General features: G+C 40.2%; 1 long non-coding RNA gene across 1 annotated transcript; it reads left to right on the top strand.

The window, feature by feature from the left end:
- The first annotated feature begins 2,556 nt into the window (after window positions 1–2,556).
- LOC142932597 (uncharacterized) lies at window positions 2,557–4,197 on the top strand. Its single transcript, XR_012947500.1, has 2 exons — window positions 2,557–2,901; window positions 3,041–4,197. It is a non-coding gene; the product is annotated as an uncharacterized LOC142932597 (long non-coding RNA).
- The last annotated feature ends 10,973 nt before the right edge of the window (window positions 4,198–15,170 follow it).

Genomic DNA, 15,170 nt, shown 5'->3' with positions numbered 1-15,170 from the left:
TATGGTCTTTTTTTGCTGTTATAATTTGAAATTTCAGAGAAGAATCAAAGAGTTAGCAGTAATGTTGTCAGATTGTTGATCGACATTAGTGAGTGTTTGGTTGTGACTAGAAAACATTCAGTAACAATGTTAATGTAACCCCACAGTAACCGACAGTATCTCAGTACTGCAGTAACCTTCCAGCCCTCACAGTTACCTCAGATTATGTGACGTGTGTTGTTTTGTGTGTTTGCAGCCTGTCAGGCTGTCTGATCACAGAGGAAGGCTGTGCTTCTCTGGCCTCAGCTCTGAGCTCCAACCCCTCCCATCTGAGAGAGCTGGACCTGAGCTACAATCATCCCGGAGACTCGGGAGTGAAGCTGCTGTCTTCTGGACTGAATGATCCACACTGGAGACTGGAAACTCTCAGGTATGAAGACGCCTGCTGCAGCTACATCTCAGTGAAGAATCAACAGCTGATTGTGGACATGGTGTGTCAGAGCCTAAAGAAGCTTATTTAGGACTGGACCAAAGTTATAGGGGGACACGGGCAGTGCTCTGTGGCTGCAGACGGACTTGAACTGTAATATTTTCACCCTCAGATTACAGATAATAGAAACCAGTGTTGACTGTTGCTAGGAGATGGGATGTGAACAGCAGTGTCAAAGTCAGACACTTTGTACATCCAACCATCCCCCCGACCTCCTCCATCAGAGGGTTTGTGGCGCTGTAGTGATTTCAGGCTACTTTCTCCTTTACTTCTGAGAGACAACAGTCATTATTACACAAACACAATAGGTCACTTGTCAGGACCAAAACATCCAACAATTAATACTTCTATATTGACAACGGATCAGCTGACTCTGTGTAACGGTGAAGAGTCGTGTAGCGGTGATGAACCCACAGAGAATTGTTTCCATCTCTGCAGCTGTTTTAGCTCCTAGTTTTGGTTCTGCAGCACATTTCCTGTTTGGTTCAGTCTCAGTGTTTCCAGCAGCAGCTGTTTTCATCCAACAAGCTGTGATGAAGCCATTGTTCACTACCTGCTCAGCAGCAAACAGCAGACAGACTCAGTTAGAGACTAGCTGGTGAACATAGTGGAGCATTTAGCAGCTAAAGAGACAGATGTTTCCCTCAGGAGTTGGTGGAGACCAAAAACAGAGCTAAACGAGAGAGAATATTGGACTTCCATTCATCAGGTGACACAAACACAAAGACTCCTGATGAATCATCATGTTGATGTGTAACTGCTGGATGTGGAAGCAGCTGGTTGATATCATGTTAGACACAACTACTTTCTTTCAATAATTTTATTTTCAGTTTATATAGTTTACACACCACATGTTACCCCCAAAAAGAATAACATAACATACCTGCTAACTATACAAACAATCAGACTCCATATTGACCCTGCAATAACAATTAAATATTAATTGTGGCTAACTATACAGACAGTCAAACTCAGCAACAAACCATGTTGTTTTTTTTAAATCTGAGAAAACAGCACAGTTGTAGATCATCATCGTCCATATTATACCTGTCACAACAATTAAATAATATTAAATATTGTGGACTTTTCCCTTCAACAGCTCACTTGGATCCCACGTTGCAAAACCTATTCGTATGGTTTCGGCATAGTCCTCTCCAATAAAATCCATAACAGGGTTCCAAACAGAGAAGAACCCATTAATGTCTCCTTGGAGAACATGTGTGAGCCTCTCCAATGGGAGTAGTTGTAGAACATTATAAAGCCAACTTGAAACAGATGGTTGTGTGCCATCTAGCCAATACTGTAAGATTGATAACCGTGCACAGAACCATAGAAGACTAAGAATTCTCTTATATCTGTTTAATACTGGTGAGGCAGCGTCTAGGCCTAGGATGCATTGTACAGGATTGAGCTCAATAGGACACTGTGTTATGGAGGATACTTGGTTACCAATTTCAACCCAAAATTCATGAATTTCTGGACAGAGCCACATTAAATGCACATAGGTGCCTACATGCTGCTGACACCTTCCACATACATCTGTGTGGGGCTGAGTGAGCTCTCTCCATTACCTGCTGTAATTCTCCATTGAGTCCGCCTTCTGTTTCAGCTCACTGTTTTCTTTTTCAATGTGACTGATGCAGGTTTTTAATTCCTCAATGTCGTCTTCGTTGCAGCTGACTCTTTGTTTTACTGCAGTGATTTGGTGTTTACCTCTTATATTATATATATATATATATATATATATACTGTGTATAAAAGATCATAATTAATATCACCACCGTATTAATGGTTTCAGTAGAAGCATCAAGCCGTGATATTAAGTCTGTTCTACACTGGCTGATTGCGTCCATGAGCGACTGAAGGGAGACTTGACTTTGGTTTAGATGTCAGAGATTTCACAGGTAATCAGCTACTTGTTCACTAGTTTAAAGGTCGTACATCCGTTGGTTTGAACTTGTAGAGGTTCTATTAACAAACTGACTCCGCCCATGCAGTGCGACCACGACCCAGAACCGACACAACTACTTTATAAGCTGATAATATGTCAGATGTTGTGTTTACAGCTTGTTTTCACTGAACCACAAGTGGACAAAGAAATTATTTGATGCAGGTTTAAACATTTGATTTACTGACTGACTGGAAGAGGAAACTGAGTCTGAAATGGATGATGATTGTCAATATAATACTGATAATAATATATCATGAATAAGTGAACATAATGAGCTGTCGTCATCGGCCAATCAGAAGAAGCTCCAGTGAAGTAAAAGAGTATGAGCTGATGAATAATAAGTGCTCCATGTGAACATGAATAACAAAGCTCTGTGTGTGAGAGCGATGTAATGTCCATGTTTCATGCTGCTCTGACCCCCCTCCTCCTTTCAGGGTGGAGCCTGCTGGAGTCCGATGGTTCAGACCAGGTCTGAGGAAGTGTAAGTGTGCTTTGAATTTGATTCATGAAAACAAAGCATCTTCAAACTGTGACATCACTCATTCACATCTCTGATGTCATCATCAAACAGATGATAGATTAATAACTACAGCTGTATTGTGTCTTGTTGTCTCCATCAGATTCCTGTGAACTCACACTCGACACAAACACAGTACACAGAAACCTCAAACTGTCTGACAACAACAGGAAGGTGACACATGTGGAGGAGGTTCAGTCATATCCTGATCATCCAGACAGGTTTGATGTCTGTCATCAGCTGCTGTGTAGAACTGGTCTGACTGGTCGCTGTTACTGGGAGGTCGAGTGGAGAGAAAGAGTTTCTATATCAGTGAGTTACAGAGGAATCAGAAGGAGAGGAGACAGTAATGACTGTTTGTTTGGAAGGAATGATCAGTCCTGGAGTCTGTTGTGCTCTGATGATGGTTACTATGTCTATCACAATAAGGCAAGAACACCCATCACCTCCTCCACCTCCTCCTCCTCCTCCTCCTCCTCCTCCTCCTCCTCCTCCTCCTCCTCCTCCTCCTCCTCCTACTCTGGTAGAGTAGCAGTGTATGTGGACTATCCTGCTGGCTCTCTGTCCTTCTACAGAGTCTCCTCTGACACACTGATCCACCTCCACACCTTCAACACCACATTCACTGAACCTCTTTATCCTGGCTTTGGGTTTGGGTTCTGGTCCTGGCCTGGTTCCTCAGTGTCTCTGTGTTCTCTGTAGGAGGGAGAGTCTCCTCCTGCTAGAGAAACCTTCTCTCTGCTGACCAGATAGTTCAGTGTGTACAGGATCACACACAGCTGATGTGAGTTAGGAGAATGTGATTAGGAGTTTATCCTCAGGGTGGTGTTTGTAGTGTTCTCTCTCCAGTATGCTAGAGGTTGATGAAACAATACTCTGAACAGAGTGATGTAACTTCAACAACCTTACTCTCATTCTTGAAGGTCGTACATCTTATGTGTCCAAACAGAACATCATGTATTCCTTGGATTCCCCGGAGAGGTGTTTATTCTGTTTATTATTACAGAGGATTATAAAAACAAAATAATATGTTAAAATAATCATTCGATTTTTTTATATATACTGTATTTAAACACACACACACACATACATAAAATATAGCCTATATTCCATCAGAAAAACATTACAGCCAACAATCATCTTTTTGGAATTCATTAAATGAGTGTGTGTGTATATATGTGTGTGTGCATATGTATGTGTGTAGGTGTATATGTGTATAATAAAATGTAGTAAATAAAAGTTGTATCTGATGAACTTTAACTGAGCTCTGTGACTTTCCAACAATACGTGTTAATAACAGTGACTCTAACATGATAAAGGTGATTGTTTGTTCACTATATGATCAGTATTTAGTACATTGTGTTACGGGTGTAGTTAGGACCCAGGAGCAGTACGACAAGACCCGGACTGGATTGATTTAAGTTCTTTATTAGAAACGCACGACAGGCAGAATATGCTCTGGCAGAATCCACGACAGGTTTCTCGGGGTCAAGGACAGAAGGGCTGAGTAAGTTTCCAGGGCAGGAGCAAGGCGAGGTAGTCCGGGACAGGCAGGGTCGGCAACAGGGAATCAGTCCAAGGGTGAGTGCGGGAAAGTTGAGCATGTAAGCAAAGAACGATCTGGCAGTGAGTGTGTCTGAGGCAGGGGTTTAAATAGTGAAGAGGCAGAGTGAGCAGGTGAGAGTGATGAGCTGATGAGGTGAGTGTGACTGGCAGGTGCCCTGAATGGACTAATTAGGTGAGTGAAAGGTGGAAAGAAGTGACAGAGCTGTGACACATTGTGTGTAGAATGATGGATTTGTGACACAGACTGTGGTGTTGTTCATCCAGCAGGGGGCGTCCTCTCCCTGCACATCAAGTCTCAGAGTCCTGAACAACTGAACAAGTTTGGACTAAAGATTCAAACTAATTATAAACTTTAATTAAATTTAACAAGGAAATAAACTGACGCATTCAGTCGTTAGATTTAATTAGATTTCAATCTTAAAGAAAGAAATAAACTGTGACTGAGTGTGTGTTGGAGGTTATATACACATGTAGTATACATGTGTGTGACATTTTCTTTATTAAAATCACCATTTCTTCATCCTTCTGCTCCCCGTGTCTCTGTGTTTGGGTCCATCTCCTGCTACCTTTTTGCCTTAACTTGACAGAAGGAACCAACCGAAAATATGGACTCAGCAGATGGATGGTTTAAAGAGGAGCTCTATAACCTGAGTTATTCCCTCTTTTGTTTTCATGGAGCGTGGAGGAGATCTGTGTTGAGATTGTTGAGCAGGAAGACATCAGCAATGTTATGAATGGCAGTGGTGGGCCGTCAGGGCCTAAACAGAATCACAAAGTTATAGCTATTTTATTATTTAATCATTTTTCATAAATACACTACATGTATTCTAATTAATTTTCCCATTATCTTATTTTCTCATTGCACAGCTACTGTCCTCCTCTGTTGCTCTGCTTCCAGCCTGCAGCGCTGCTTCCAGTGCAGCTTGTTTTAAGGAGAGCTTTTATCCAATCAGATTTCACCTCGATGTCTCGAAAAGGTTCAAAGTTGCTTCATGTTAACAGAAGAATTGTTAGAATCTCATAGTTTGTTAAAAAAAAGGTTAAAATAGTTGTTAAATATTGTGTAAATATCAAATAATCTTATATTTCCTCTTTCTGAATTCCCTGAAAAGAAATGTTAGAATATTATTAATTTGAACAAACAACTCATATAATCAATGACTAATAAATCATAAAGCTGTGAGCTGCAGCAGCTTAACAGAAGTTAGAGAACAGGAGAGTCAGAAGGTGTTAATAGATCTCGGTCTGTTCACATCCACACAGTCCTGACAAGAGCTCTAATTAGGCCACAAGTGGAAGCAGCTGTGTGGGTGAACCAGGCTTCACTAAAGAAAACCAAAGGCTCAGATATTATCAACATATTACCAGTCGAACAAGTTCAGAATACAGAAACAAACGGTTAAAGGGCTTTTTAAACCTCATCACACCTCAATGTAAGTGTCACAGAAACGTTGGAGAGAAAAGTAGTCCCAAATCAGACACTTTTCTCTCTTTCATTATTCAAATAAAGAAAATGTGTCCACATTGTGATCCACTTTTCAGCTGCTCAGTATGATGTATTGAGTCACCGTATATTGTTACATCCCCAGTGAAATATGTTCCATATACTGTCGTTGTTGACTGTCACAACAGGCCGAACGTTGTAGGACAAACTGGATATCTTAGAGAAATAGAGCAAAGAGGAAATCCTGCTTAAGTCATTTATTGTATTAATGACATTTCAATCAGTCAACAAAGGTCACCTTCCCTTGTTTCCCTCGTTATTTGGAGAAGATACGCTCCTTCAGGACGTCGTAGCAGACCTCCACCACCTGAGGGCGCAGCAGAACAAGACGTGTTAGGGAAGACAACTGTAGTCCTGACTCTCCTCTTTCTGATGTACATGTATATCTCCAAATTTGGTGATTATTTTTAAATTAGATGGCTGCATAATATCTGAGGGATTGGCATTATTTTTATTCAAAAAGAGAAAGAAAGATTTTAGGAGAAATCTACAGAAATAAATCACAAAGTGCAGTAAAATAAACACCTTTATGTGTATTTTGGATGCTTATTTTCACTTCAAAGAAAGAAAAGGGCTGCAGGGAGTCGCAAAACAATATCAATAATTATACAACATATTTACATTTACAAATGCATAATTGATTGATACATATAAAAATGTATTATTAATGATGTGTTTACATTTATAATTACAGTTGACGGACACATTCTGCTGATGGCATATTAGAAATTGAGAAACTCAAGACCCTTTATTAATGACTTACTAACATTTCTAACAGACTGGATGACTTTTTTATAGTGAGAGAAACACAAGCATTTAGTTAGCCCTTCATAAAGGGTGACTTATCAAAACGTTACAGGTAAGTAAAGGTGTCTGCTGGCAAACTAAAATAAAAAGGATTAAAAAATTTAAATAAAAGTGTGACGAGAAAATGTGATTCAAAGTTACACAAACTGATAGGATCTCTAATATCAATCTGTTTTATGTGAATTCCTGTGTACAAAACCAAGACTGATCTGATGACTGCAGACAATGATGGAATGTAATGAATAATCACCAAATCTCCACAAAATATAAAAATAAGTATTTAGATTCAGAACTTAACCAGACTTTGTAACATTTGAATCTTTCCTTTCATGAAGAATTTCCACTTCAGATATTATTCAAAATATGTCCAGTTACTCAGATAAATAAAATTCCTACTTTCACTTAATGACTAATGCAGGCTTGATCATTTCAAACATAGATTCAAAGATCATATTTCCTACAAATACATGGCTAGACACTGAGACACTAATCCATCATAGTGCTATACGTCAGTATGATCAACACTACCTTTAGTTCAGACTAGTGGGAGGAAGAAGAGCTCTCTTTGGTCGATAGAGTTCAGCATCACAGTCAGTCAGCGAATGGAAATACTTTTGAGACACTTGTAAAATGTGAACAGAAGGCCAGCTTTAATTTATCAGACATGCGGTTAATACACAGCTATGTTTTTGTGTCTCCCCTCATTTGTGGCGAGGAAGAAATCGTTCTTATTCTCAAGAAAGTGTCAAAAAATACAAACGTGGCAAACTGTTACAATTATTAAGGTCTGACATGTTTGTGGTAGTTTTAAAGACAATTATATACTGTTTGTTTTGTTGTCTGTTTGTTTTAGGTGGACGGATGAGAATGGGGCTAGGGACGCTGGTGTCAGTAGGAAAACTCATGTGGATATTCACAGCACCTCACCTTGGTTACTGGATTGCAGCACCTTTGTCAGACGATGCCGTCTACAGCGGTCTCGGTCTCTTTCTGGGCGAAGCTGCTGACCTGCAGTCAGCCAGAGCATGAGGCTCCCGGCTCTCCTCTAGAGATTCAGCTTTTTATATACAGTCTATGGTTTTAAGTTCGGTATAACCCAAGCACTATTCTTCACCAGTACAAAATATGCCTTAAAGGTATTCAAAGTTTTATTTTGAAGGGTCATTTGGTGGACAGTGATGACAGGAAAAAAAAGCATAGAAGAAGTGAAAAATATAACAGAAATTTAACAAAATATAAATAAATTGTCATTTGTCATGATTTGTCATTTCTCAATGTTCATGAGAGGAGCTGCTGTCAAGCTGAATAGTTCAGCCCAGATGTGTTCATCACAGTAAACATGACTGCTGTGAGGCTGCTGTGTGGACCTGCTTTGATTTATTTTGCTGGTGATGAAAACAAACAGTTGTGTTGTTTAGGCCGATGGAGAGATGCAGTGGGAATTGGAACTTAGGTTACCAGGTTAGTGTGTGCATGAATTCATTGTCGGGACACTTGGGGACGGAACAAATCAGACTGTTATCAACAACACTCACATATGAAGTTTATAATAGGACTTGCCTCACCGTTTCCTCCCAAGGACGTCACAACATGCTGTAGACAGATCAGTCAAACTGACAGACAAATGAGCTGGAAGCCTCACTGTGTGTGTGTGTGTGTGTGTGTGTGTGTGTGTGTGTGTGTGTGTGTGTGTGTGTGTACAAGTATATTAAAGTGAACATGGGGGGGGGTTGTACTTTGTCCGTGCTTCGTGCATGAGACGCAGGTCTCAGCATGGCAGAGAGGAGGAGCTGTTGGACCACAGTGGAGTCAAGATGCGCTCGGTGCAGGTGAATCTGAGAAGGGCTCGTTTCATCATCGTTTAAGGATTCAGTAGGGGTTCAAATATTTCAAATAAAGATAGAGAAACGTTTTCAAGGTGCATCAGCCTGTCAAGTATGCTATCAATAAGCTATTTTTGTTGATATTTATATTATTTGGAAGTCAAATTTCCACATACCACTAACTATATAGAACCACTTTGTAGTTCAGCTTGTGGTTCACAGCTATAGGACTGCACCAGCGTGAAAAGTGAAACACAGGACGCACGTAGAGATGGAGGTGATCCCTCTCCGTGGACGGTTCCATCATTTTACACACGCGAAATGAACTTGGCATGTATGAAATATTATCTTTTTTTAGAATATATATACAGTGCCTTGCATAAGTATTCACCCCTCTTGGATGTTTCATCCTTTTGTTGCTTTTATACATGAAATCATGGTCAGTATAATTTGGCTTTTTTGACAAGAATTTGCGGAAAAAAAAACTCTTTAATATCAAAGTGAAAACAGATTTTTACAAAATAATGGCAATTAATTAAAAATATATAAGGTAAAGTAAAGATTGCATAAATATTCACCCCCTTCAGGTCAGTGTTTAGTAGATGCACCTTTGGCTGCAATCACAGCACTGAGTGTGTGTGTGGATGTGTCTCACTCAGGCTGGCACATCTGGACACTAAGAGTTTTCTCTATTCTTCTTCAAAACAGCTCAAGCTCTGTCAGGTTGCTCAGGGATCGGGCGTGATCAGCTCTTTTCAAGTCCAGCCACAAATTCTGGATTGGATTGAGGTCTGGGCTTTGACTTCCACTCCAGAACATTCACCTTGTGGTCTTTGAACCATTCTGTGGAGCTTTTGCTGTATGCTTTGGGTCGTTGTCTTGCTGGAGAATAAATCTTCTCCCAAGTCGTAGTTCTCTTGCAGACTGAGTCAGATTATCCTCCAGGATTTGGGGATATTTTTCTGCATTCATGTTCCCCTCTACCTTTACAAGCCTTCCAGGGCCTGCTGCTGAGAAGCATCCCCAGAGCATGATGCTGCCACCACCATGCTTCACGGTGGAGATGGTGTGTTTGTGGTGATGTGCAGTGTTTGGTGTTCACCAAACATAGCGTCTAGTCTGATGGCCAAAAAGCTAAATTTTTGTCTCATCAGATCAAAGAACCTTCTTCCAATTGACATTGGAGTCTCCCACATGCCTTTGAGTGAACTCCAGGTGAGATTTCATATGAGCTTTTTTTAACAGTGGCTTTCTCTTTGCCACTCTCCCATACAGCTTCGACTGGTGAAGAACCCGGGCAACAGTTGCTGTATGTACAGTCTCTCCCATCTGAGTCACTGAAGCTTTGAACTCCTTCAGAGTGGTCCTAGGTGTCTTGGTGTTCTCCCTCGTCAGTCCTCTTCTTGCCCGGTCACTCAGTTTGTGAGGACGGCCAGCTCTAGGAGATTTAAACAAGTGCCATACTCCTTCCATTTCTTAATGATGAACTGAACTGAACTCTGTGGGATGTCCAGTGAGTTGGAAATCTTTTTGTAGCCATCTCCTGACTTATGATCAATGATCTTTTTCTCTGAGTTGCTTGGAGTGTTCTTTTGTCTTCATGTTGCAATTGTAGCAGGAATACTGATGAACCAGAGACTGGACCTCCCAGACACAGGTGTGTTTATACTACAATCACTTGACACACATCAACTGCACTCAGGTCATCTCCATTTCACTACGTGTGACACTGCTGGCATCAACTAGCTGGACTTCTGTTGAATTAGGTCAGTCACTTTAAAGGGGGTGAATATTTATGCAAACACTTATTTTACACTATATATCTTTAATTAATTGACATTAGTTTGTAAAAATCTGTTTTCACTTTGACATGAAAGAAGCTTTTTTTGCAAATTCTTGACAAAAAGCAAAATAATACTGACCATGATTTCATGTATAAAAGCAACAAAATGGGAAAACATCCAAGGGGGGTGAATACTTTTAATAAGCATTGTATATATATATGTGACTAGATGGATACTTCATGTATCCCCGGGGGAGATTGGTATGTCACATTTACAGCTCTGGAGGTGAATTCATGTCCTCTTTTAAAGCCAATAACAGTGTTGGAGTGTTGATGTTGTCAGTGATAAGGAGCTTTATGTTCTTAGGTTTGTTCCAGTGTGGAAGATGCTGTGGGTTAAACTTTAACACGTATCATATAAAGTCATATAAACATGATGCAGCTGATCTTTGAACTGAGTGCTGCAGGTTCAGACTGGTTTATTAAAGTGTTGGAGTGTGACAGCAGCCTGAAGACACTGAGGACTGATGAAGAAGAAGAAGAGGATTTAATCCTGATGGAGCTCATCGTCTCACTCACATCAACACAAAACTATTTTTCCACACAGACCTGGTCCAGACAGCAGAGAGCTGCAGAGTGTTGAAGTTCATGAGACGAAACTAAGTAAGTGAACTTTAATTCATGACAGACGAGCTGCTCTCTGTTGGTTCATGTGTTGACCTCCTGTCTTTGATAATGAGTCCACAGCACAAAGTTGATCTGACAACAGATACTTGAAACTACAGCTGGCTGTCTTTAAAGTCTACATGCAGAAACAGATCCCATTTCCTGCTGAGACACAAATCAAATGAGACTGAAGACTAATGATGAACACGTCTGTCTGTCTTCATCAGGTGGCTGCAGCTTATCAGCAACATGGAAAGGTATCACACTCAACACTTCTCATTACATTTGATACTGTTTTACCTTCAACATATTCATTCTTACTAACTTGATGTTGACTGTTTCTCTGCTCTTTCACTTGAACATTGACTCATAATAAAGCTATAAATCTATAAAACATACGTTAGATTGAATTCTGATACTGGACTAAAGTCTGGACTTTGATCCTTCAGTTATTTTATGAAGCTCATATTTCATGTTTATTGAGGCCTCTGTTGGTCAAAGTGCTCTCATAGATCAAATGACCAGTTCTACTCTGTTAATTAATCACTTCATAAGCTCAATGACAATGTATTATTATGTTGAACTTATCAGTCTATGAAGTGAGAACCAATGTATGCAGAGAGGTCTATAGACTAGTTCTAGAGGACTAGGAACTAGTTGAAGAGGACAAGGAACTAGTTGAAGAGGACTAGGAACTAGTTGAAGAGGACTAAGGACTAGTTCTAGAGGACATTGTTGATGTTGTTCTCCAGAAGGATTCAAATGTATGAGGGTTACAGAATATAAATACCTCCGTATTTGGAGATGGGAAACTCACATTCACATATCCTTTCAACAATCTTGTCAATACATTACAACAAATAATTTCCCTATGTTTTATGGTAAAAGGATTATTGGTAAGTAACCTTCAAACATGGACTATGGACAGTTCAGGGCCATGATCATGGGCCACAGTCCGTCAGTGTGTACTGGTTTTAGCTGATTTTGTTTTTTTTTTCTTTGTTTTTTAATCCTTAAATCCTCATTGACAACTCTGATATATATGAATAAATTAATTAATGAATAGCAGCAGAGATCTGGGGACTAGTTGCAACAATTTTGGGATTGATAGCAAATGTCTACTGACTTTTTGCAGATAGGGACAAGTTGCAGCAGTCTAGGGACTACTTTCAGAGGTCTAGTGACTAGTCTTTAACTAACTGCCATGCACATCTGTATGCAGATTATACAATATTGTGTTGTATTGCCCACACTAAACCTGCAAAATTGCTTTAACGCTCTCCAAGTTGCACTCAGTGATCTAAAACTCATATTGAAAGCACTACTTCAGTGTTCGGATAGATGACAAATTCTCATACTCAAAGGAACTTTATATGGTAAAAACAGAAAGAATAAAAGCAATTACAATATGAACAAAAGAGATGACATAACAGTAAGGAACAAAAACAAAAACATATATAACTAGCTTCATGGGTTAACAGCAGATTTAAATAGGTGAGTTTTAAGTGACGGACAATGTCTGAGGTGTTTGGGGAGAGAGTTCCAGAGGGAGGGGGCAGCTATGGAGAAGACCCTGTCCCCCCAGGTCTGATGCTTGGACAGAGTAGGGGGGGGGGGGGGGGCAAGGAGGTTGGCGTCGGTGGATCTGAGGTGGCGGGTGGAGCATGTCAATGCAGGAGGTCTAAAGGTATGAAGAGGTTCAGGGTTATGAAGGGCTTTGTATGTGATGAGGAGAACCTTGAACTGGATTCTTTGCTGTATGGGGAACGAGTGGAGGTCTTGAGGGACTGGGGGATTGCCTCTGCCTCTTCTCTTAAACCCTTGGATGAGGTTTATTTTTCAGCACTTAGGTTTATTACTGGTTGTGTTTATAGCACTCATCCCTGCTTCCTGTACGAAAAGTTGGTAGAACTTCCCTGCAGAGAGAAGTAATACAAAATAGTATTAGTTTGTCTATAAAACCCAAATTGGTAAACTACCAGCATACATCACGATGAATCTGGATCAGAACTTTGGATCTAATGTAACACGCTCCAGTGCTTAAGGTCCCATGAACAACTTCTGCTCTTGGGAAGTCAGCCTTTCCAGTCAGTGCTCCCATATCATGGAAAGAGCTCCAACACACATTGAGGATCAGTACTCTTCCAACCTGTTCAGAGCCACGATCATGAGCCACTGTGGGTTAGTGTGTACTTGTTCTAGCTGATTTTGTTGTCCTTAAATCCTCAATGATCACTCTAAGGGACTAGTTACAGAGGTTTAGAGACTAGTTACAGAGGTTTATGGACTAGTTGCAGAGATCTGGAGACTATAGTTGCAGAGGTTTTGGGACTAGTTGCAGAGATCTGGAGACCAGTTACAGAGGTTTATGGACTAGTTGCAGAGATCTGGAGACTACTTGATGTTTAGGGACTATAGTTGCAGAGATCTGTAGACTAGTTGCAGAGGTCTGTTTCTCTGCTCTTTCACTTGAACATTGACTCATAATAATCCCATGAATCCATAAAACAGTTTCAGTCATTAGATTAAATTCTGAGACTGAACTAAGACTTTGATACCTCACTGATTTTACAACCAATAACTAATACTTATTAGTTATTATAAGTTATTGATGTTGCTGTATTGATACATTGAGGTTTATCATTTACATTTCTATGTTATCTGCAGTCAGTGAGTTTTCTTTCACATTGAATCCAACAGAAACAAATAGGAGCATCTGTGAGTGTGAAGAGGATCAGCTGAGGGTTTCATGTCAGACTAATATGAACTGTGTGAAGAGTTTATATATTTGTATTCTATCTTTAGTTACTGTAAATTACATCATGGGTCTGTTTTACTGTCTGAAGCAGCAGACTGAACATTTTAGATAAAGTTGTTGATTCAAATGCTGACTGGAGCTCTTTAGACAAACTGTGAGATGATCTCAGGTTCAACATGACACATGTCCTGCTGTATCCATGGCAACGATTGAAGTCCTTGTGTTAACCCTCTGGACCCAGCAGTGTGACGGTCTTATTACCAGAGAGCACTTGAACACATCACAGAGTGACAGGAGTCTGGGAGGGCTCAGTGTTCAGGTCCAGAGGGTGGAGCTTTATGTTTCTACATCAGCTGCTGAGCTCCCCCTGGTGGTCAGTGAGGTTTACACTCAGTCAACAAACTTCACGTTCAGCTGGGATTCATTTAGAGAAATTACTTTTTTAACATTGTTTTACAGCTGAACATCTCTTCCAATGTTATGAGTTGATCTTTCTCCAATTAGCCTTTTTTTCTTGTTTGAATCACTGTAAACTGAACTGTTTCAAGACGTTATCTTGAGCTCTGAGAAATTATCATGAATAATCATTTGTACGTTCAACTGTTAATCTACAATAATATAATAGTTTGTTGTAGATGTGCATCTCTGTGTCTGGCATTAGCTTCTTGGTGCAGTGTGAACCCTGTTGATTAAACATCATCAGCTCAAATCCCAGCCGTGCTAGAAGATGCTACGTATCACATAATTACAGCTTCTTTATTCATAATCTTCAGATTCCCAGCACTCACACACATTCTTCAGGATTTCAAATAAAACGTTGCTGTATTGATCCTTTTCTTATTGATAGATGCTAGTTTTTCCAACAGCTGCTGAGAATGAAGACTAAAAACTGAATTACCTTCCCTGCTGGTCTTCCTCTATGTGCCAGGATCCATCAGAGAACAGAGTCCCCTGGACCTGAACCTGAACCCAGCTGTGTGTCCCCTGAGACCAACCAGTCACACAAACATGGCATCGATTTTAAAGGACGAAAAGTCTCTGCTGCAGAGTAAGTAGAAATTAAATGTAAAATGTACCTAATAGCTGTATAACTGGTCTTCTACTGCTGCTGATATACTCTGCAAAGAAATGTGAGCAGGTCATGATACTGCTATTTGTTCTGAAAAGTAACGAGAAGTAGAAAAACTAGAACTACATCAGTGATCAGTCACTTCCTGGATAAAACAGGAAGTGATTTATTACCTAATATGTCTCCAAACTACAACCACGACAGTGTGTTTGAGTTTAGACAACCAATGAGGGACAGAGTTCATTACAGTCCACAGT

The sequence above is a fragment of the Anarhichas minor genome, unplaced genomic scaffold, assembly GCF_050575085.1.
Source record: "Anarhichas minor isolate MPS153535 unplaced genomic scaffold, ASM5057508v1 ptg000058l, whole genome shotgun sequence".
NCBI classification, from domain to species: domain Eukaryota; kingdom Metazoa; phylum Chordata; class Actinopteri; order Perciformes; family Anarhichadidae; genus Anarhichas; species Anarhichas minor.
This window is presented reverse-complemented; position numbering and strand designations above follow the sequence as displayed.